At 47.8% G+C, this 22,036-nt stretch overlaps 1 protein-coding gene across 16 annotated transcripts in view; it reads right to left on the bottom strand.

Moving 5' to 3' along the window:
- ptprsa (protein tyrosine phosphatase receptor type Sa) overlaps window positions 1-22,036 on the bottom strand; it is a 165,720-nt gene that overhangs the window by 129,110 nt on the left and 14,574 nt on the right. For 12 of the 16 annotated variants that reach the window (XM_081708290.1, XM_081708292.1, XM_081708296.1 and 9 more), the window contains exon 2: window positions 10,382-10,512. The exons of 1 other annotated variant lie outside the window; for it this stretch is intronic. The gene's annotated coding sequence lies outside the window, so the exon portion shown is untranslated. Of the gene's footprint in view, window positions 1-4,268; window positions 4,661-10,381; window positions 10,513-22,036 lie in introns of those variants that run through there. 3 more of the 16 variants (XM_081708299.1, XM_081708288.1, XM_081708298.1) reach the window with 3 other exon arrangements.

Below are 22,036 nucleotides of genomic sequence, written 5' to 3'. Positions count from 1 at the left end.
CACCGTGGGGGGACATAAACCATGTGGCCCCACCCAAAGTGGACAGGCATCACATATGGCTCCGCTGACCTGCGGCTGTGCAGAACACGCTCCTCCTCTGGAGCTCCTGGGCATCGTAACTCAGGCGGCAGCCTACGGATGGGCGGGGCGGTGACAGCCGTGTATTGTCCCGGCCAGGGAAGCGCCGTGGGCCATGCCAGCTGGCCATCACCACTAAGAAACTAAAGGCAGGCCGAGCGAAAGGGACCAGCCCCCCGCCCCCACGCCTTGTTAGGACACGTGTTAATCAGAGCCTGCCAGGAAAGCGCACGGGTGGGCGTGTGGCGGGGCTGGGAGGGGCATGCGGGTCAACCCCGCCCGCCTGCCGGGTCGAGCCGCGTGGCCGAAACGGCGTCGAAACGCGCGGCGCGCGCCGTTGGCTTGAAACCCAGGCCTGGGTGGGCGGGGCCTCCGCGGTGGGCGTGGCGAAGCAGCAGTAGCATGGGCTGGGTCGTGGTTTTCATCAGACTGCCTCGGCACTGAGGAAGCACAGCCTGTCCCCCCTCCACCTTGGAACAGGCAGGTGATATTAGACTGAGGAGACCAAGCCCACTGTGCACGACAGCTACTGCAGCTGTGGTCCTTATCTGCTCGGAGCTGCTGAACTGTTGAACAGGCAGTGTTTCTTCCAAGGAAGGTCATGGAGTAAATACAGATTCTCTAACTTCTGGGAGACGAGGTTTTCAGCAGCGCTGTCAAACCCCAGATGTTCGGGTCTTTACACTTTTCAGTACGGATTTTGCTATTAACACCGTAGTAGCACTCAATTACATTTTGATACTACTGGGTGGAGAAACATACCATAATATTACATCTACATCTACCAGATCCCTTATTTCATTTCCATTTGTTAGACAAGAAACAAAAGAACAGAACAGGTAATACTGAAGTTTGCAGTCAGACATTACTAATACGATGTGGATATTTTAATGCTGGATATTTTGTAATATTTGCTCTTTAAACCAGTTAGTGTTAAAATGTCTTTGGACATCAAGCGTCATGCCTGTTCCCGGTTGCCTGTTCATCAGTTTATAAAAGTATTTTTTTAAAAATCCAGTACAAAACACCAAGTTCCAAATATCAGTAGGCATCTCCAAAGCTGGCCAACAGTTGCAGTACCTGCACAGGAATGAACATTCGCCCTTTGAGCAGCTAACCAGCACAAACGGCCACGGGCAAACAGGAGCCCTGGTCCCATTAGTACCGTGGCATGGGAGGAGACAACAGAGCAGACGAGGAGGAGGACGAGGAGGAGGAGCAGCAGGATTAGGGGGCGGAGGAAGACTGGGGTCAATTTCAAAGACACCATGTCTCTTCTTTTATTACCGCCAGACAAACTGCGCACACTCAGTGCTGAAGAGGGCCGATTTAGCACTCAGGACAAATTAAGAGGAATAAACACAATTAGCCAGTAGAGCAGAGGCATCAGCATACATCTCTCTCTCTCTCTCTCTCTCTCTCTCTCTCTCTCTCTCTCTCTCTCTCTCTCTCTCTCTCTCCCTCTATCCCCCTCTTTCCCCATTTCTCTCTCTCTTCCTCTCTCCCCATCTCTCTCTCTCCCTCTCTCCCCCTCCCCCTCCCTCTCTCCCCCCTCCCCCTCTCTCTCTCTCCCCCTCCCTCTCTCTCCCTCTCCCCCCCTCTCTCTCCCCCTCTCTCCCTCCTCCCCCCCCCTCTCTCTCCCTCTCTCCCCCTCCCCCTCCCTCTCTCCCCCTCCCCCCCTCTCTCTCTCTCCCCCTCCCTCTCTCCCCCTCTCCCCCCCCTCTCTCTCTCCCCCTTTCTCCCTCCTCCCCCCCTCTCTCTCTCTCCCCCTCTCTCCCCTCTCTCTCTCCCTCTCTCTGTTGGTTCTCTTCTGTCCTTCCCTCTACCTCCAGCTCTCTCTTTCACGCTGTTGATATCCCAAGATTCTCGGCTGCAGCTGCCTTTAATGCTCCCGTCACACGCTCCACTCCACAGCAGCACGGGTAATTGCAAAGCTCTTACTCTTACACAAAGTGTGCTAATTTTATCTAGGAATGCGATCTATGTTGGCGCACGTATCACTGAAAATAACCACTCCGAAGACTTCGGGGAGATTTTTTTTTTTACTCTTCCCACCCACCATAATTGTTTGTTTTGATCACACGGACAGATTTGAGGCTGTTTTCCTTCATTAGCGATTCCCTCGCGGAAGTCCTACCTGAGCCCACAGCGGCTGTTTGCTCAGAGACGGAAGCTCGTGCCGTGGACGTGTTCGGCACACGTCCCCCTGTAGGACGGCACCGGAGGACACCGCACAGCAGCCGCCCAGCTCCCGAACCTGCTTCCGTTTAATTGGTCGCGCGAACATGTGGATGTCAGACGCAGCTCAGGTACTCCAGTCACCTGGATCAGTCTTGAGCGGATGGCACCGGGATGCAGGGCCTCAGCTGGCCCACCGGCAGTCTGGAAGCGTGCTGCCCGTGAGTGATGGATGTTCAGGGGGAGCGCGAGCCCAGGAGGGTCCAGAACCGTAAAGCTGAGAGGGGAGGAAGAGAGAGAGAGGGGAAGAGGAGACAAACCCCTCCTCTTTCTCCTGAGTTGGAGGGAATATTTATGTTGGCAAGATGTCCTGAAAACCCGGAGACCTGTGTCCTTCGTACCACTTTCAAACTGGCTAACACGCAGAACTCTGACAAGTGAAGGGTAACAAGAAAACAGCCAAGAGGTTCTCATCGCCAGCAGAAACCATTTTCAAAACCAGAGATGCCTAAAGAAAACAATGTCAGTGGAAATGTTATCCGCATGTAAAAAAAGAAAAGAAAAGAAATGAATACAAAAAAAAGAGAAAACAAATCTAAGGGAGATGAATGTGTGTTTTTGGCTCTTAGCATGACATTTGTCCTCATGGAGAATTAAAATTCGCATGAAAGGTTTTTTTTTTCTAATCAAACAGCCCATATTCAGAGTGAAATCCAAGGACTCGTTTGTTCTGTTAACCCCCAAAATACAAAGTGACCCTGTATTTTGACTCAGTGTCTTTTGAATTAGATCCACACAACATGCTTCAGCGTCTGACAACGATCAACCACGATCAATTACTCACTCAGGGTGACATTTTCCATCAATGACACACTTGACATTTGAATGTCTTTGTCTCTTGTAAACACATACAGTTATTCTCAAGGACAGACCTTCTGCCAGTGGAAATAAGAATTGCTGTTTCAAGTTCTGTTGTTAAACAAAACTGCAACACTGATTTCTATGAAGGCTTTACCAGGGACACCATGTAGCAATGGAAATGGAAATGGCCTGATTCTCCACATTTAACCCATATAATCAGTCAAACCTAAGCAGCTTACACCAGAGTTCTGCAAGGCTACTAGTGCACTCCCCCTCAACTTTAGGCTACTTGTTAAGTTCAGTTGCCCCATATGCTTCTGCTAACACGCTGCTTTAAGACCGATCACAGCTCCTTTTCTTGCGTGACCTCCACATTACTGTGATTAATGACTTTACATTATCCGAGACGGAATTAACCCTTTGTTTATACCTCTCAGGGGGAAAAAGAAAAGACATTAGGTACATAAAAGGAAATATATATATATATATTTAAGAGCATTTTGTTATTTGCTAATAAAAGGATCGCTGTAAATTATATTTCTATGGTTATTTGTACCTTCTCTGTAAAATATCTTGCTTTATACAGAAATGATCTCGCGTATAACAGAAAAAATAACAAAGTACACCTTAGACTTTTCTGATTAAACATTTAGTTGCTCCCGGCCACTGCTTCTGTTAGGAGAAAGCAACTACCTGTGTTACTCTACTCGGAAAACATAAAAGAGTAACTTTCTAATGGGTCAAACTCGTTTAATGTTACTACCATCGATACGACTAAAAAGCGCTCCAATGGGGAGCGATGATTCCGGATCAAATCCGCGTCAAAGTAACGGGTTTGGGTGAGACCACGTAACAACTTTACCGAGTAAACAGGTATAGTCTATAGTATAATTATCCAAATATGTAGCTAAAAGAGAAAAACACCAAGAGGCATCTGGATTAGGATTAGCGCAGGCTGAACAGCTTTGTCCGTCTTTCGAAGGTCTGCGTGTGGACCCTAATTTGTCGTTTTATTTAGTCCGGTCGTTAATAATGCAACTGGGCACAAGATACGAACATATAAACGTGCGGTGCATGGACACAGACGCCTACATTTAGCTCTCCAACGAGAAGAATATTTGCCCAAAGGTTTTGACACTAAATTCACTTACCGAGCGCGGTTACTGGTCCAAGCGCAAATCTGTGAATCGCGCTCGTTAAAAGACGCCGCACACGAATAAGTCCTTCCAAAAACCTCGTTAGGTTGCATCCATGTAAAAAAAGAAAGAACCCCCCCCCCCAAGAAACTTCCAGTTCCTCTAGAATCTTAGCTGGAAAAGGGAAATCTCCGCTGCATTTCGACCCTGCAAATCTACGCGACTTGGGACTATTCAGTTCTGCAGCCCGTTAAGTGTCGACAATCACACACTGAATTTAAAGCAGAGCAAAAAATAATAAAATACAAACAAAAAAACCTCGACACACTTAAGATTGTGTTTGCAGATCCACTAGTTACGTCTCCGCGTCCTAGGACTTTTCTTCAAAAGTCCTACGTCCTAGCCGGGGGGTGGGGAGACAGGGTGACGGTTGCCCCCCTCCCTGGTTGGGTTAACCGTAGAAGAGTACGGCCTCGGAGGCTGACGTGATCGCTCGGTAGTTTCCGACACCGCTCGGTGAAGGCTCCTCTGGCTCCGTCGGTGTCGGAAACTACCGAGCAGTATCTGATATCTGAAACTGGTATCTGAAACTGGCGAGCTCTCTACAAACGTTCTCCAAAAGTTTGTTTTTTGTTTTTTTTAAAATTCTCTTTGCGAAGTTTTTTTTTAGCGATGCTTTTCCGACAAACTCAGCAACGCCGCTTCGACAGCTGAGAGTTAATTAAAGCTATTCGTTCGTTAAAAAAAAAAAAAAAAAAAAAAAACATTTGAAAGAGATTTTATAAAGGTAAAGTTATACAGGAAAAATCGTGTAAAACTAAGAAGGGTGTTTTAAGATAATTATAATTTGTATATAAAAAGTTTGTGTTTTAACAATGTATAGAAAATTCCATTTGGAAATTGTATAAAACATCAATACATTTAATGGAGATTTGTTAATTCCTTTAATCTATTACATTTTAATCTATTACATATATGGTTGTTTATCACTAAACAGCCTCAACAGTGCCCAAAAGAAGCATAATGAAACATACAAAAAGATAACAGAAATAAAATAATGCGGTACTGCTTCATTAATTGAAGAGCTAACTTGGAACTGTTTATTCTCTTGGCACATAGACCCTACAGTAACCAGACTAATACTTTTTACACATTATGACAGGACTATGGTGTGAAGAAATGAACTGTGGAGGAGAGTGGGCAATCAATATTCCACCAAACCGAGTCAAAGCAGCGGGAGGCAGAGAGAAGTTTGATCTTCAAAGCTGTGAATGTTTGATGCTTGTAGTCAAACCTTTGGGGACTTTCGTCGGGTCAGACAGAAAAGCAATACTGCGGAACTCACCGACACGTTCTGCTGGTGTGTTTGCAAACGCCGTGCTCCTCGCCACCGCAGAAACAGGAATTGTGGATGGAATACATCTCCTGCCGCCTCTGAAACCGCCGAGGCTTAAGACGGAAGCCTGAGTATATATGGTGGACACCGAACACTGATGACTATTGACCGCCATTCAAAGAGCTGCATGCGGAATAAAACCCGAGGCAGCTTCCCAACACGACAGCTGCCTTTAATGGTGCAGACAAACATCGGCGTATGCCCACCCTTACTCAATAAGCATCGGCGCTGTATCGGAAGCCCCCGAAAATGGCGCGCAATGCGGCGATTCATAACAGGAAAAACGGGAGGCCGGCCTCCTGTCTGCTGCCCCTGCTGCTGGGAGATCTTTGTTTAAGAGTCCGGGCGACGCGTGCAGGCGTAAAAGTAAGGTGCTGATCGATAGGATGGTCTCATAAAACTGGTGCCGTGATTTTTATGTTGATTTTCATCCTCGCTTTAATCAGGCATGTAAATCTAAAGGCTCCATCGACAGGCCCGTCCCCGCACGACACAGTGAGTTCCACCAGGCTGGAGAGATGGAGTGTGCGGTCAGGACCACGCTGGTAAAATGATAAAGGAGCACTTACTGTTTGACATGGGCAATCCATAACAGTGTAATAAGCATAGTATACTGGGTGTCATTACATAGCCTTGTGTGTAAGTGTTTGTGTGTGTGTGTGTGTGTGTGTGTGTGTGTGTGTGCGTTTTCTCTAATATACAGATATATGCACCAAGGCAATGGTATAATATTTTTAAAAAATGATGTGGAGCTTAAAAATAAAGCACTTTTTGCATGATGCTACAGAAAACAACAAGCTTTTCACAGTATGTGGTACCCACCAGAACTGCCAGAAAATTAAAATGAATAATATGTAAACAAATATTGTCCATTCACAAGGCATGATCTGTAGCTCCATTGAACACAACCTGACCACGACATACAAGGGTGAGACAATGAGAGTCTGTACAACTGGCGCATGTACACAATGTCAAGACAAGCTCAACGAAAAACCCAGAAACATTACTCACCAGTTCATGTTTCACTATAACACAATTATGTTTGCTGGGTTCAGATCATTGCCCACTTTTCCCCCCCTCAGGGGACAGCTGTTGGCTTCGCAGATAGCTAATAGCAGGCTTTTCGTTTTTGTTGAGACGTTCTGAAAGCAAAACCCTGCGGTGCAACACTCTCCGAACTATAGTTAAACCTTAAGGACTGTTTTGTCAGGCTGGAGGAGGTCCGAACGCCGAGCACTTCGGTGAAATCGAGGGGCCCTCTTATGTAGCCCTGGGGGACCTCCCTTCAACACAAGGCCCTGGCGTGCATTCTCTCCACTGACAGAGATTTCACTGGCTTTCATCTCTTAGGCCCACCGTGCAGATAACATGCGTATGAGTACAGAGCCTCGGTCTGCTCCCTTTTCCCCTGTGGTGAAGGCAACCTTAGCCCAGTCGCGCTGAGCACGGAAAGGAGACTGACAGCCATTAGAGCGTAACCATACTGTCTTATCTCCAACCTGATAAAAATCTACAAAGGCCTGTGCAGAGATTATGAATTCATTACACTGTTTCACACACACGCGCACCAGGCCAAGGAAGGAGAGGTCATTTTCTCACTATCATAAATGATACATTGGAAAAAAAAAAAAAGACCGGTAAAATTGCCAAGACAATGAGTATCTGCATGGGGGGATTCACTGGTCATGAGCGAGGAGCAGAGCAAGCCCAGTCCATCCACAGTCTCTGGGAAGCTCCTGTATGCAGGCATGCACATCCCTGCATATCTCCTAGAAGCAGGCATGCACGTTCTGCAGGCAATACGCATGCACCTCGGGGAGCGCTCCACTCCCGCGTGAGCCAGGAAACGGGGCAGCGAGGAAACGAGACGCGTTCGATGCCACCGAAACGCGACACCCTCCGAGGTCACGGAAAGATGGCTCTGACCGTCGGTCCGTGTCTGGAAGACCCTGCGAGTTGGTGCGTTCTAAACCAAACGCAACAACAACAGCAACCCTGCCTCTTCACCTTCCTCCTCCTCCTCTTGCTCTCTCTGCCATTTTGATGCTCGTGGGAATGGCAGTGGCATGGGAAGATATTCAGCCAGTCAGCTCGGAGAGAGGGAGAGAGGGAGAGAGGGAGAGGGTGAGCGTAAACATGACATAGAGAAGGAGTGGGTGAATGAACGACTTTATGAGACAGAGAGAGAGTGAACTGGAGGAAAAAAAAATCTCAGGAAGCAGCAAGCGTGAGACAAAAAAGGCTGAGTGAGAGAGCAGGCAGGAGAAGAGGACGCGAGTGAGTGTGTGTGTGTGTGTGTGTGTGTGTGTGTGTGTGTGTGTGGCAGGCTGCTTCAGGATAGCAGCCTCCGTGAAGTGACGCTGTTGGCCTTATTTGGCGAGGAGGTTTCGAGAGAGCGCCTCTCCTGCTCTGTTTACCTAGCGGGTCAGTAACCCGGATGCAGCCCGGCGCCGCCGAGCAAACAGCACTGGCAGGCCTACTGTCACAAGGCAGCGCCGTTCCGGGTGTCCGCGTACCTGTCCTCCAAACTGACAGACAGGGCAGCTCCCACTCATGCTCATGTCTTTCACACGAACGCGCATGCACGCACGCGCGCACAGCCTATAACCGTGCAAGCGGAGTTCAGCTGTACAGCCCCAGCAGTGGCATATAAGAGGATCAGGCAAGGTGCACACAGCACATCCTTCTGTCGGATCCCCTCCCCCAGTGGGTTTCTATGGCGACGCCCCGCAGGTCAAACCATAGGGAGACGAATCAAACCGGGTGGATGGGCCCTGGCATCGGCACAGACCTGCCGGGGAAAGGATTGGCTCTCCGCGCACTGCGCCCTCAGCCGGCAGTAACGGGGCCCTGGCATGCAGCCTCTATCAGCCGCTCTGTGGAGTTACCAGCTTCCCCGGGCACCCTTCAGCCCGGTTATTAATAGAGCTCGCCGCAAAACTGCTGTTATTACTTCCAATGATTTCTGTCTGTCAACCCGCAAAGGCGAAAGAGGGAGCACAATCTGCGTTCTTGCTTTCCTGTAACCCCCCCCCCCCCCCCCCCCACTCCATTCCCAATACTCCTCTAGGGCTGCTTATAACGCATCCCATCTATAGGTAAATCACATTATGGGCTCTTTCTTTATAGCTACTTCTTTCATTTAATTTGCAAAGATAAGGAGATAAGCACTAAAACATGGCATGCATTAGGGTACACACACACACACACACACACACACACACACTCACAAACACAAACAAAAACCCTAAGCTGGCTTGCAAGACTGATTATAAATATTAACACAAATGAAATACGCTCCTCTTTATGCATGCGACACAGCTCTTAGTCAGCTCCTCTATTACTGGGACATCGAAACGCAATACGCCTGTGGTTCCCAAATACCATGAAATAATGTACGCGGGCACAATAAAAATTCATCACCTCCAGATACACAAAACCTCATTTGCATTTCTTTAAATACCGCCATAAATAACTGAAGCGTTGATAATTGAATAATAGTAATTTATCGCTATTTCTTTACAGAGTGTGTTATGGGCCTATGTGACGTGGAGGCAGCTGAGCAGGGACCACAGCCTGTGGCGTGGGGTATAGGGGACTGAGTTAAACAGAGCTTGAGTTAACGGTCTCGGGTATAAAGTCATAGAGGCTGCCGGTGAATCCGCACACATGGTGACGGTTGCACGCGGTGATGGTTGCACGCGGTGACGGTTGCACGCGGTGACGGTCATGCACGTGGTAAGGAAGGCAGCAGGGTGCTTCAAATGCCTGGCTAGTACTGTCTGCAGCCACGGTGAAAGATGGCCGGAACAAAAAGAATTCGTTAGTATGATTTGACCAGAAAAGGGTTGTCTTTTTCTCTCTCTAAAGTTTTAAACGCTAAAAACATGTTTAGTGCATCATTACTTTGATACAACCTGTGTTTTTGATCAGTATCTGTCCTCTTTTACACACACACACACACACACAGGCTACATCCAGGTGTTCCTGCCCCGAGATCTTGGCCGGTGGGGTTAGATCACGCGCTTCAGATGGACTGTTATCACCCTCAGTCTACTGACCCACGCCGCTGCCGCGTCCTTCCTGAAGACGGCCGTGTTTGTGTTGGGATGGCTGCCATGTCACCGCCAAAAGTGTGTGCTCAAAGAAGCCCATCCCCCGCAGGGACAACCCCCCCTTTGCACCTCTCCAGTTTCACAGTTCCATAAACGTGGGCGCTACAGTGGTCGCCGCACTGACGGCTACATTTATCAGCGCACCGGCGCAGGCAGCGGGACCCAGAGGACTCCATAAAGCCGTATCCCAGCATGCACGAGGTCCTCCGGCTCTGCGGTGCTTGGCTAACGTACATAGACGGGGCGAGAGAGCGCCTGGTTCTCGGCTGAGCGCACACGTCAGTCTGAATGGGTAAGCAGGGAAATAATAACGTTTCCTGTGTGACACACTACGACTAGATGTGCCGTGGACTTGCTCTGAAAGAATAACACAGTCAGTGGAATATCACAGTATAGACAGTATATATGAGGAGAGATTCTTCATCACTGGCTGCAGCACTTGGGGAAAGGGCTGTAATTACGTTAGTCGGGAAAAGGCGCGCTACGACTGCTTGGCAGTATGGGGTTCCCTGCCCCAGACGCGCAAGCTTTTTTTCGTGGCTCTCATGACAGTCTGATAATCACCTAATGTGTGGGACAGGGTGCGGGTCACCGCGCCGAGAGTTCACTGCTCTTACCTCTCGCTCGCACGTGCACTCTCAGAAGCTCTTTAGCGTCATTCTCTCCGCGGCTTTTCTTCTCGCTTCTTTATCCGCCTCGCCGCCTTCTCCTGGCTTTGTTTCCGTCCACTGCCTGGGTCCAGCTGCACCTTGAGCAGGGCAGGGAACGAAAGACTCTGATGAGAAGGACTGGCAAACGGAGTGTGGGAACGCCGTTGCGCTGATAGCCGGAACGCTGAATGAAACCCTCACGGCTAACTTCCGCCTTCACCCCCACCCACATCATGCTCACCACCACCAGCGCCCTCTGACCCCCAACAGCTTCTTTTTGGAAGTTTTTGGTGTCGTTTTATTTTTTTCTTCTTAATCACCTCCCTTTTGCTTCCAAGGGCCGGGCCTCAGCCCTCGGTCGTTCTCACTAGAGGGGGAGTCGCGAGCTCGTAGGAGGAAAGGTTATCAGCTGATGAGTTTGTATTGTTTGAAAAGCCCAGCTGCTAATAGATTGGCTTCTGTACGCTAGCGTGAGAGCTATTGTTGACAGGAAGGGAGTATCGAAATGTCGCGCTCGATCTCCGAGCTTTTGTGCCTGTGGTGCACTGTCAGCAGTTGGCTCTGGGGAGAGGTGATTTTTTTCTTCTCCATTTATCTCTCAACCCTTCCTCTCTCCTCCTCATTCTCTCCACCCCCCCCTCTCTGTCTGCAGCATGTACAGGCCCCAGCAACCTCTGGGGGCACAGTTTCCACGACAACCAACCCGGCAGGCAGACACGATTCCTCATCCTGGCAGGGCGCTTTAATTTGAGTCCAGCCAATCATAACAGCCGAGGACTGCGAGAAATCCCAGAAGGCTGCTGGGCAAGGAGGGTGGGCTGCACTGCGTCCTCAGGAGTCTCTCCACCAGCACGAGTGATCAATCCTCCCTGGGAGTTTGTTTATCGTGCAGCATTTACCCAACACACACACACACACACACACACACACACACACACACACACACACTCTTGCATTGCCTCCCACCAGCCCTCCAACACTCCCTCTTTCAGATGCTTCACTAACTGGGTGGAACATTAGCGTTAAGCTAATGCTAACACCAGACCCCATGTCACCGATGCCTGAGCCTGACGTTAGCACAGCACAGCAGGGTCAGAGGAAGAGAACCAAAATCCTTCGAGCTCAAAATCCTCCACCAATTGCATGTCTGTTGGTGTTTTATTATATAACATGGGTGGAGCACGTATGTGACCGGCCATGACTGTTTTCTAACAGCTCCAAACTGTTGGCATAGGCAACAGTCACCGCGGGGACAGATGGTGAAGCACCATGGGGCATGGTAAACTGGGAGATGGTGGGATCTGTGATGAAGCGGCATTCTGAAAGGCTCTCTGCTATAAAGGACAACACAATTTTTCAATATACTAAGCAAAATCCCCCACAATGCTTTAAGGCATATGGAGCGATTAATCTTGTCTCATGCATAATTAACACCTGTAACCTGATTTTTTGCCCTCCTTCTCAACCCTACCAACACTGAGGTGACTGGGGAAAAAAAAAAGCAATTAAAATACCTCACAGCGATAGGGGAAAAAAAATCACCTCTCCTAAGCTCTCCAAATGTATCTGTCAGATATATGATCTCGCTAGCCGATGATTTTTCCATTGTCTGGCGCGAGAAGGTCAGTAATTCAGTCGACTGCTTTCCTTTTTCTGCGCTTTAAAAGCTTTTAAAGTAATGCTACCATTCACATGCTCAGCACGAACGCCCAGCATAGCATCCCAGTCACCCTGACGCTCGCTAGCGCATGGCTTAGGGAGCGAAAGCTGATGCGCGAACGAATCCCCCCGTCAATGCACGCCAGTAACACCGGGGGCCAGGACATGACTGGAGTCGACAGCCAAGGCCCCATGGGCGAGCGCGTGGTACGACCGGGTTTGGTTAAAGTTACCATATTCGAATGCACTAAACTCAGTCATGGCTCCAAAGCACCCCCAAGCTAAGTGCATTTTTTTTTATTATTTGCGGGCTTGCTGGCGAACGCGGTGCTATAATTTCACACAGCCGTTTACCAGAAAGTGCCAGTGGGCGTTCCTATCTTGTCTCGGTGAGCAAATGCCCAATATATAGAACCATAGAGACACCGAAACTACGGGCATCCGATCACCCTGTAGCATTCAGACAGCTGAGGATGGAGGTGGAGACACTTGCCTCCACATTGCTGCAGACTCCACACAGTGCGAGCGCACACACTCGTCTGGTTCAGCGTCCGTGTTGTTCTCCTCTGCCGTCTTCCCAGTGGCCATCTAGTCATTCTGACTCCACGATTCTTTGGTGCCGCTCCTCGGTGAAGGTAACGGCAATGGCACCCAAATCTCGGCACATGGCGAATAATAATCACAGCGCGCAGGGGCAACTCCCAGGTTGAGATGGAGCTAGAGGCAGAAGGGTGGGGGGCTGGTGTTCTTCTGGCGGGGAAAGGGCGTCAGTAAAAGGGCAGCTGGAAGGCGTGCTCAATGCCAGTAGCTGAGGCAGAACTAAAGCTTCACTAATTATGGACGGCAATAAGTCGGGCACGTAATGAAGACTGGATTTGGAGAAAACCCAAAAACTGCGGACATGAAACCCTTCGAAATCCCTTCGCCCTTCAGTGACATTGCGATGCTGGAATCGGAACACAGCCACAGTTGCAGCCCCAGGCCAGGGCACTGGACAGGGCGGATTAATCCCAATAAATCAGTCACGTGCGCTTGTTTACGGCTGGCCGCTGAGCCAAGCCAAAGGCTGAGCTTCGTCCCTCGTGCCCTGGCCCCTGGAGGGCTAGCGTACGTCGTGCGCTAGTCGCGGCATCATATTTCACCGCACACAGCAGAGATATCGCCGTCGGGCAGTGCCGTAAAATCCGGAGGTCTTCTCTGCAGGCGTCGAGCGCACCTCACGTGCCCTCGGCGGTGCAGCAGCCATGAGAACGAGTTCAGTGAGGGGGCTGCTAAAGAAACGTGACCCGCATACGCATCACTGTTGCTCGCCGGGAAGAGGGAAGAGCTAGGGCTCTCAACATTGGGGATAGAACACATAACCTGGTCTATTATTACTATTATCTACTGCAGTGGGATTTGCCGGCATGGAATTCCGAGCTGACTTTGACCTCCCGAGGCCCGGAGCGGGATTCAGCAAAGCTCGGATCATCCTCTTTAATCCACACTCGTTAAGGATAAATTGGATGATACTACAGCAACAACATTCAGTACCAGTGAGGATATTAAAAAACAAACAAACAAACAAACAAACAAACAAAAGCACTGAGGGTGAGAAGCGGCTTTGATAGCAAATTTAATAAATTACTTTTGATCGGTCCTTATGCCCTAGCATTCTGCTAACACCAACACGCACACAGGCGCACGCGCATTCTCATGCACGCCCTGGTTCTGGCATGACAACCTGGAATGTAACGTGTAACCACAATTAGAATCAAACTGCATGTGTTATGGGCAGAAACATTTGGCTGATCACAAGGAGTCAAGCCAGGATGCTCGCTGGAAACAGGTGGCTGTTATTTAAATGGAAAAAGCGACAAGATCTTTACCCCTGCAGGTCGAGGAGCGCTGATGGGAGTGGGACAGCTGTAAGAACCACCTGAAGCTGCTGCCATACACACTTAAGTGTCACTTTTTGAGGTATCGAAGCATGTGGAAGGCATTCCATTCCTTCCAAATATCACAGGTAAACTCCTATTTTTTGCTTGATTACTTCCCTAAAAACTAAACCAATCCAAAAGCAGCCATTGGCTATCCTCACTCCCCTCCATGCGGCTCAGGTGTTGTGTTCTGCTGTTGTCCCATGGCAGGCTGGAGTGGCCGTATCCCATCTTCATCCTTTGCCCACACCAAAATAACTTTCACTCTCCCTTCGGAGAGGACTTCTTAAATAAATTACTGCCATGCTATCTTCGAATGATGTGATCTTTGTTCCTGAGCAAATTAAAAATTTAAACCCATTTAGTAAGGTGACCAGAGTAACCTGAAACATTGCGCCTGAAAGTCATGACGATCCTACAGGACCATGAACTGAGGTCTGGGTAAATAATGACTTCTGTCCCATGAGGCCTGCTAGCAAGAGCAAAGCAAAACGGCAGAAGCGCACGCCGTGGCCGGACCATGCAGGCTCGTCAGATCTTTTTCAAAACGATTCTGGTGAGAGACAGATTTAGTTTTGGCCTTTGTGTTTGCATGAATTGTTTGTTTGCCAACATGCTTTTGTTTGCCAATGGTGGAAATTTTTAATTACCACATTTCATTGCAATTTATTCAAACAAACTATTTTCTTTGGAACGAGTACCTCGAGTACATACTTTTAGAACTACATGAACACAAACAGTTTGCCCTCTCAATCATTATGCAATACCATTTGGCAGTTATATTAAAATGAGACCCATCTGCTGGTGAAAACGTTTCCTGTGTTATCTCACATGGCTAAAGTCTTCTTGATGTGATTCTGTCAGCAGATAAGTTCCGAGTCATTATCTTATGCACTGAAATGAACACATGGGTCCTGTGTTGTGAATTATTGCTATTCATAAGAGATCAGACAGATCACAGTGAAGTAGTGAGGATATGCAACAGCATCGTCAGTGTCTGACCCGAGAGTGTCTGATGTCTGACCTGAGAGACATCCTGAAACACCCAGTGCAGCAAACGCTTGACATTTATTTGACATAGCATCTGTGCGTGTGTGCGCGTGCGTGCACACGCACGCAGAAGACTTGCCCACAGGGAATCCCACTTTCGTAATCTCTGTGAAAATGTTGAACTCTGAGGAACTGTTCGGAAACCGTTTTAACATGAAAGGAACTACCAACCTCCCAGTGTGTTCACATTCTCTCTTTCAGCTTTTGGTGGGAGACTCGTCCTAGCTGTGGTAAGGCGCTAAACTACATTTCCCATTCATTCCCGCAACAAAAACTGGATCTCTGGATCTTTTGAGTTGCTGAGCTACAAGTACACCGAGACATATTTCCTTAGGTACCTTCAGTAATTTCACTTTCAAAGACTCATTTTGCCTTCCAGCACCTTCTTAGAAAAGGGCCAACCGAATCAAGTTTAGTCAAATATCCACTCATCATTAAGTGTGGTTTAAATCAGCTTCTAATACTGCAAAAATAAAAAAAGCCTTTATCATTAGCAAATGGCAGAGCAGTTTGCAAAAACACACTAGAAACTAGATTAGTCAAACCAAATGAGATAATTCTGGACTAAAAATGTCTTGAGCGATTTAGGAAGTGGAAAGTCAGACTTTTGCCCCAGCTTGCATTGATTTATGTGCCATTTTATTTTAGTCATTATTCTCGAAAACCCACAGCGGATTCCCGAAAACAAGTCCATTACTCAGGAGGAAATAAACAGGCTTTTTATTAATTGTGCTGCCACCTTCTCTTTAGAATGGTATCAGTGTATACACCCCTTCAAGGAGCACTTTCATCTAAGGGCACTTCCGCAAAAACCAAATATTCCACCACGAGGAAAAGCGGCATGGCTCAACTAACGGCGAGGCCGATGGCAAGCATGCCACGCAGCGGACTAGCTCTCTAGCGTCATGCTGCGATGGAAAGGTGAAGCGGCAGCAGAACTTGAAAGAAGACAGCATGGCTGCCGTGCGTCGCGGCTCCTGCCGAACATCCTGCAGTGGGAAGGAGCCAGTGAGCTGATCTTTGAACACTCAACAGAAGACGGCCGACTACAAAACAGTTGTCTTAACTGGGATGATCTTGGATTTATGCTGCTGGTCCATATTCTCCCTCTCAAAGAAAGCTATTGGCATACAGAAAGGAAAACCTCGTTATAAAAATGCTCTTTTCCATAAAAGATCCCAAGCCAGAAATTGGGACAAGGCCTCATGTTTGGTAAATACTTATCAATATGAGGGAGATTTAGAGGATAGTGCTGAACTAGACAGCATACCCAGCATGAGTCTTCTGACCTCAATTAATTGTTCTGCACTTTCCCTTACTAAAATAGCATCTCATCTTAGGCTACGAGGATGACAAAGTGCCTGCTGGACCTGAATGGCTTCTTCCCCTCCCTGCTAATGTATAAAGCTCTCTAAGATCCATCAGTCTTGACCTTGATGGTGGCTCCTGATAGCTAAATGCACAGAGGAGCGACAGGGTTGAGATACAGACGCTGCATGGGGCGTTAGCCTCTGGCGTCAGTGCGCCGTGCTATCTCTGGGTGGTGTACATGTGTGTTTGGGGGGGGGGGGGTGTGATTGACAGCTCTCTCTCTCCACACTCTCAGAGACGGACTGAAAAAGAGATGGGGGCAGGGGGCAGAGAAGGAGAGAGGGAGAGAGAGAGAGAGGGAGAAATGGGGAGGAGGCTGAAAAAAGACAAAGACAGTGAGCACGGTTAACAGGAGGTGCTTCTCCTCATCTCCTGGCTGGCTGGATTAAACTAATCACAACATGAAACAAGCCGGGAGCATCCAAGGCAGGGCCAGCAGCCTTCTCACCTCCTCTGAGTGGGATCACGGGGATCGGGTAGCCTGGAGACGTTTCCCCACCCTTCGTTACCTCATTGATTGCAGTTTTCTGAAGGAGAAAACCATCCTTATTTGTGTGTAAGCCTGCACTGCTATACAGGCCCACACATCTGTTTACCTTAGGAAAAAGAGGTGAACTATTAGCGTTTGCATTAAAAAAAACAAAACTGGACCTCTGTTCTCTTCTTTTAATGACGCCTCAGGCAAGAATAAGTGTTTATAATGCTGCATAAGGGTCCAATAATCACCAGATGCTTTTGCAAATCACATGCAAGTCTCTAGTATTAATATACACCAGATAGAGAGCCGGTTTGTCTCTAGGCATGGGTAGAATGCTTTTTTATGGAACAGCCGTCAGGTGTGTGCCCACGTTAAAGACCATTATGTCCACCCAAGACTGCAGAATTTAAGGAACTGTGAATTGCAAAAAATCAGGCACTTCGAATGGTTGCTTCAATTTGTGAGAAGTCTTCTGTTAGGGCATCCTTAATGTAATACACCACTAACTTGTATAATGAGTGACATCAAACCTATTCTCCCATATTCTAAACTGTGTTACAGCAGAAGAGCAAAGCAAATTTGGGCTTTTAAAGCAATGACTGGTACGAAATGCATCCACCGGATTGCCTTTTTGCCCCTCTGGGCTTGTATCAATAAAGTCCCTCAGTGCGAGTTAAGAACTGCTGAGCACTTTCGGCCAGCCACCGCTTTCTCTGAAGTTTCCCTCTCTAGCTGACACCACTGCGATACTTTCAGCAGGGCGACAGCCATCATTAAGCGAAACGCTCCTTCTGTACGGGGATTTAATGGCGCAGTGAACCAGTAAAAATGAGCATTTCCACATCATGTTTGGGGCCTAGATAGCGGGTAGCTACCTAGCATCGCTAATATTAAACATTTAATATTAAACGTAATATTCAAATACCTAGCTAGGTTAGCTATTGCAGCTACAACGGGTTCCGCCATTTTAGTGCTGGTAAAGTAACACAACAGCGTCAGGGGTTTATAGTTAAAAAACTTTTCCCTTAGCCGCAGTACCAAACCGAAGCTCCGTTTTCACAACTTTCCACCAAATGCTTTTTGGGTTTTGCCGTGTTAGTGAGGACCAGGCCTATACGCTCTCAAGCATGTTTTTCCCCACTCTCTCCTTGCTAACCTCGACAGGAGAGTTCTCGCTCAGGTGGTCGTTTAAATTACAACATGGACTCCCTTTTTGTTCTTATAATAAAAATTACAGCCTTCCATCGGATCTCTGGGAATACCTCCAGCGTCATCGATCCTGGAATCTCGCCAAGGCTTTTTTATTTTTTATTTTAAATTAAAAATGCGAACTATTAAGCTGCCCGCGTTTTACATCATTGCCCTCCTTCTGACTGCTGCCGTTCTGTTTACACCTACCGAGGCCAAAATAGGTTTTAGCGTCAGCAAAGCTTTGATCAGGTGCACTTATTTCAGAGTAAAAATAGCTAAAGCAGCAAAGTGGAAGAAGGATGGGGGTAATAAAGCTCGGTTTATTATTAATATATTACTACCAGGCATCTGTGTGTTTGTTCTCCAAACGACTCAGAGACGCGAGGGTGATGGTGTCATTCAGTGATTCTTCTTTAATGACTCACTTACTCATCTTAATTTATATATATATATATATTCCATCACACAGTACCATAGTTACTAATGATGTTTTATACTATAGTAGTGGTGTACCTTTGTCTTCTTTTCTCAAAACACGTACTAAATAATATAACCTTTAGCATCAGATAACCTTTTGTTACTAAGTTAGGCGTTTTTCTAATATTCAATATCTAAAGGTGAAATAATACTATTAATAGCATCTAAGAGGTTTTCTCATATTTAAGAACACAGACTTGACGAGCCTAAACGTCGCCACCAGCACAAGCAAGACGCAACGTGTTTCCCCGCACGTTTCCCCGCACGTTTCAAATGAGCAAAGTGGCTGCGTCATGTGCACTTGCGCTGATTCATGTTCTGCAGCTTGCCTGCTTGGCCTGTTCACTCACACGCCGTCGGAAGCGGATGTGTACGGTCCCATCCCCACACGCTGACAGAAGAGAGAAAATATAGCTCCACTATAGGTTGCTTGTCCGTCACTGGATCTCGATTCTGTTTGTTACTCATACAAAGTCATGATGCATCTGATAATGGTTTAGCAAATGATACCACTCTTAATTATCAATAAAAGATACATCCATGCGTGTGTGTGCGTGTGGGGTGGCTGAGCTCCTGTTATTGATGTTAAACTGTGTCAAAAAAAGAGCATACTAACTACAGAATGCAACATGAGATGATGTGACAAAATGATTGGAACATTAGGTAATTCTTACAAAAATTGGGGCCCAATGTGTTATATTTTTGTGCGTCTTAACTCCCTGGGGTTGCCTCTGAATCCACCTTTGGCTGTGACCTTCTTTCCCCTTGGGCCACACCATTAGCAGTGGCGATATGACAGTCAGACATTCCACTCAAGGCTTACACAAAAGTTCCTCGTCCTTTCTCCACAAGGCCAGCAGAAAAACCCAGATCGTGTCTGTTTGGCCTTCAATATCGTATTCAGTGTTAAGATGTGTCCAAGGTTACCCTGCCGTCTCGCTAACCCAAAGAGCTCAGAGTTACAGCTCATGTCGTTACCTTCTGCGCGCCATGACGAGTAGGCATGCATGATAATATCGGTACCATTAGTATCGACATGTTTACCTAAGAGTATTTCATGAGTATTAGTGCAAATCAATAACCCCAGACAAGCATAACATGTTGCTGGAGTTTGTTTAAACTGAAATCTTATCAGCTGAGAGAGATGCGCCACAAGTAGCCACACAGTTATCACTTACTGAGACAGCGGCAAAAAGCTAAAACTGTCCTTGTGTATGTCTGCACTCAAGACAGGAGACAGGAGCAGGTGTATCCCTAGGCTTCGTAGCAGAGCATCCTGGGAAGCTGAAACCTGCTAGCTAGGGCAGCACCCAGGGAAGACTGGCCTGAGGTGTCCACCCTCCCAGGGACCCATGGGCAAAGATAAGAGGATTAGCCCTCCCCCATAGTCAGCCCCAGGGGGGCATTAGCCCGTCCAAGAGGAAGCCTGTTTAAAAGGGCGCGACCTTTGCGTCTCTGTGTTATAGACGGTAATGGAGGAATGCTGCACGGCTGGCAGGGAGGGACGCGCAAGGTCAAAAGCGGCCCGTGCCTTTGAGCCGTCTCCGTTTCTCCTCGGGGAGAACGCGCTTCTTATTTTAATGACTCCCTGTCAACGCGAGTTCATACATCTGAGCGCCGCGTGGCCGGAGCAGCGAAACGGACAGGGCTGAGATAGTTACTGAGGCCCTCTCTGATTGGAGGGGTTTTTTTATGTATTGATTTCAAAGGAGGCTCAAATTCACACGCCTGTTTTTTATCTTCTACCTGAAAGACACTTTCTCTCAGCGGGGAGAGCCGAGCGGCACCCGTTCTTCACAGTGAATAATGCATCAAGCGAAGGTAATTACTGTTTTTCTGCGCTTTAAGAGGCCCACAGTGACGAGTACTCTCCTGGACTGCCATCAAGGGTGGTGGGGGGTGGTGGGGTACCGAGTAGCTACTCTCTCTTTATTTAACTTCAGCCAATAGAAGCCTGTTATTGAGATATTGAGAAGAGGGCAAACTTGCGCCTGACAATCACTGTCAGTGAGATGGAGTGGATGTCCAGGGGGATTGTGGGGGGTAGTTGGGGGAGGGGCACCCCTGGTAAGTCCATGCAGCTGTGCAGTGGCAGGGGAACACGGGACATTCACAGGTTCACAAGAGGCAGAAAATTCCCCGCTAGCGCTGTAGCAACACGGCACGAGAAGACAGGGAGGTGCCCTCTATACAATACAGGCTAGTCAGAGGAACCTGAGTCAGCCATGCTTCTGTGTTCAGTGCTGGGGGCCAGGCCAGGGGCACTCGGTCGAGTCCTCGTTGCTCCTGGCTAAAGCTTTCTTAGCTGTGCTCTGTCAGAGAAACCCTGATACTTTCCCACCACAGCCGAAGGAAAACGACCGTGGCCAGTGCACAGGAACAAATGCAAATGGCCAGGCTGTGTTCACGAAGGGGAAGAAACGGAACGGCGAGCAGGAAAGGGCCTGGGAAAAAAAAAACTTCAAAATAAAAGTACCTGTCAGGTTACTATCTGTTCTGCTCCAGGGCTTATGTTTCATGGTACACTCTTAAGTGTAAAAAAAAGCATTAATTACGTGGAATTTCTTTGTCTGTCTCTGTTTCTCTGACCTCTGTCCTTTTAATGACCTGGCTCTCTCAAACACACACATACCCCCCCCCCCCCCCACACACACACACGCACACTCACTCAGTGTCCAGCAGTCAATATTTTCTGAAGGATCACCTCCCTATGGAAGTGACAGGCAATCTTGTGCATCTAGAGGCTCTGTGCAATAAAAGAGCTTGTGATTGCGTTCGACCGAGCCTTAAAAAGACGTAATACATCAAATGCTAAGAGATAAAAAGCCGTCGTGGGCAAGTTAATCAGCCGAGTGCCTTTCACGGCCACTAAACCATTTGTCTCAATATTATAAATAAGGTCCATGACACTATTTTTCATTAAAAAACCACAACTGTAAATAAGCAGATAGCTAACAACCCCACAGCTGGCCCTTCGGAACTGCTCCCGTGGAATCAGGCCGGGCTAAACGGGGAGGAGATAGCACCAATCGCTTTTCTGCAAATCTGTCTGCTTTCACACTTCCACAGTCTGTGCAGAAAACCTCCACAAGTGGGAATTGCCTTTAGCATAGTTTAGCATTCTTTATAGTGCGGCTCTGTTTCCTTCTCTTCAGTGGCTGGCAAATTCTACACGATGTTAGGTGCAATGCCGCTGCCCCCTCCAAATCATTCTTGATGTGGCCTTTCAACTACAAGAAGTTCATAGCCAGGTAAAAACAATCGAAAAGATCAGTGAAAGAGCGTCTAATTTCACCCTTGGCTGAGAACCTGCAAACAGATCCCTGCAATTGTAGCAAACTGCAAAGATTTTATTTTCATTGGGTAGTATACCAAATGGTATCTAGGGCTGTATGATACTCCCCCTCTGCTTTTTTTTAAATCAAGCATATAAAAACAGTGCAATAATCAACATTTAAAGGGAAAATGCAGATCTGT

Source organism: Electrophorus electricus, chromosome 26, assembly GCF_041902795.1.
Source record: "Electrophorus electricus isolate QZ-2024a chromosome 26, ASM4190279v1, whole genome shotgun sequence".
Classification (NCBI taxonomy): Eukaryota; Metazoa; Chordata; class Actinopteri; order Gymnotiformes; family Gymnotidae; genus Electrophorus; species Electrophorus electricus.
The sequence above is the reverse complement of the archived record's forward strand: the minus strand, read 5'-3'. Positions and strand labels throughout refer to the sequence as shown.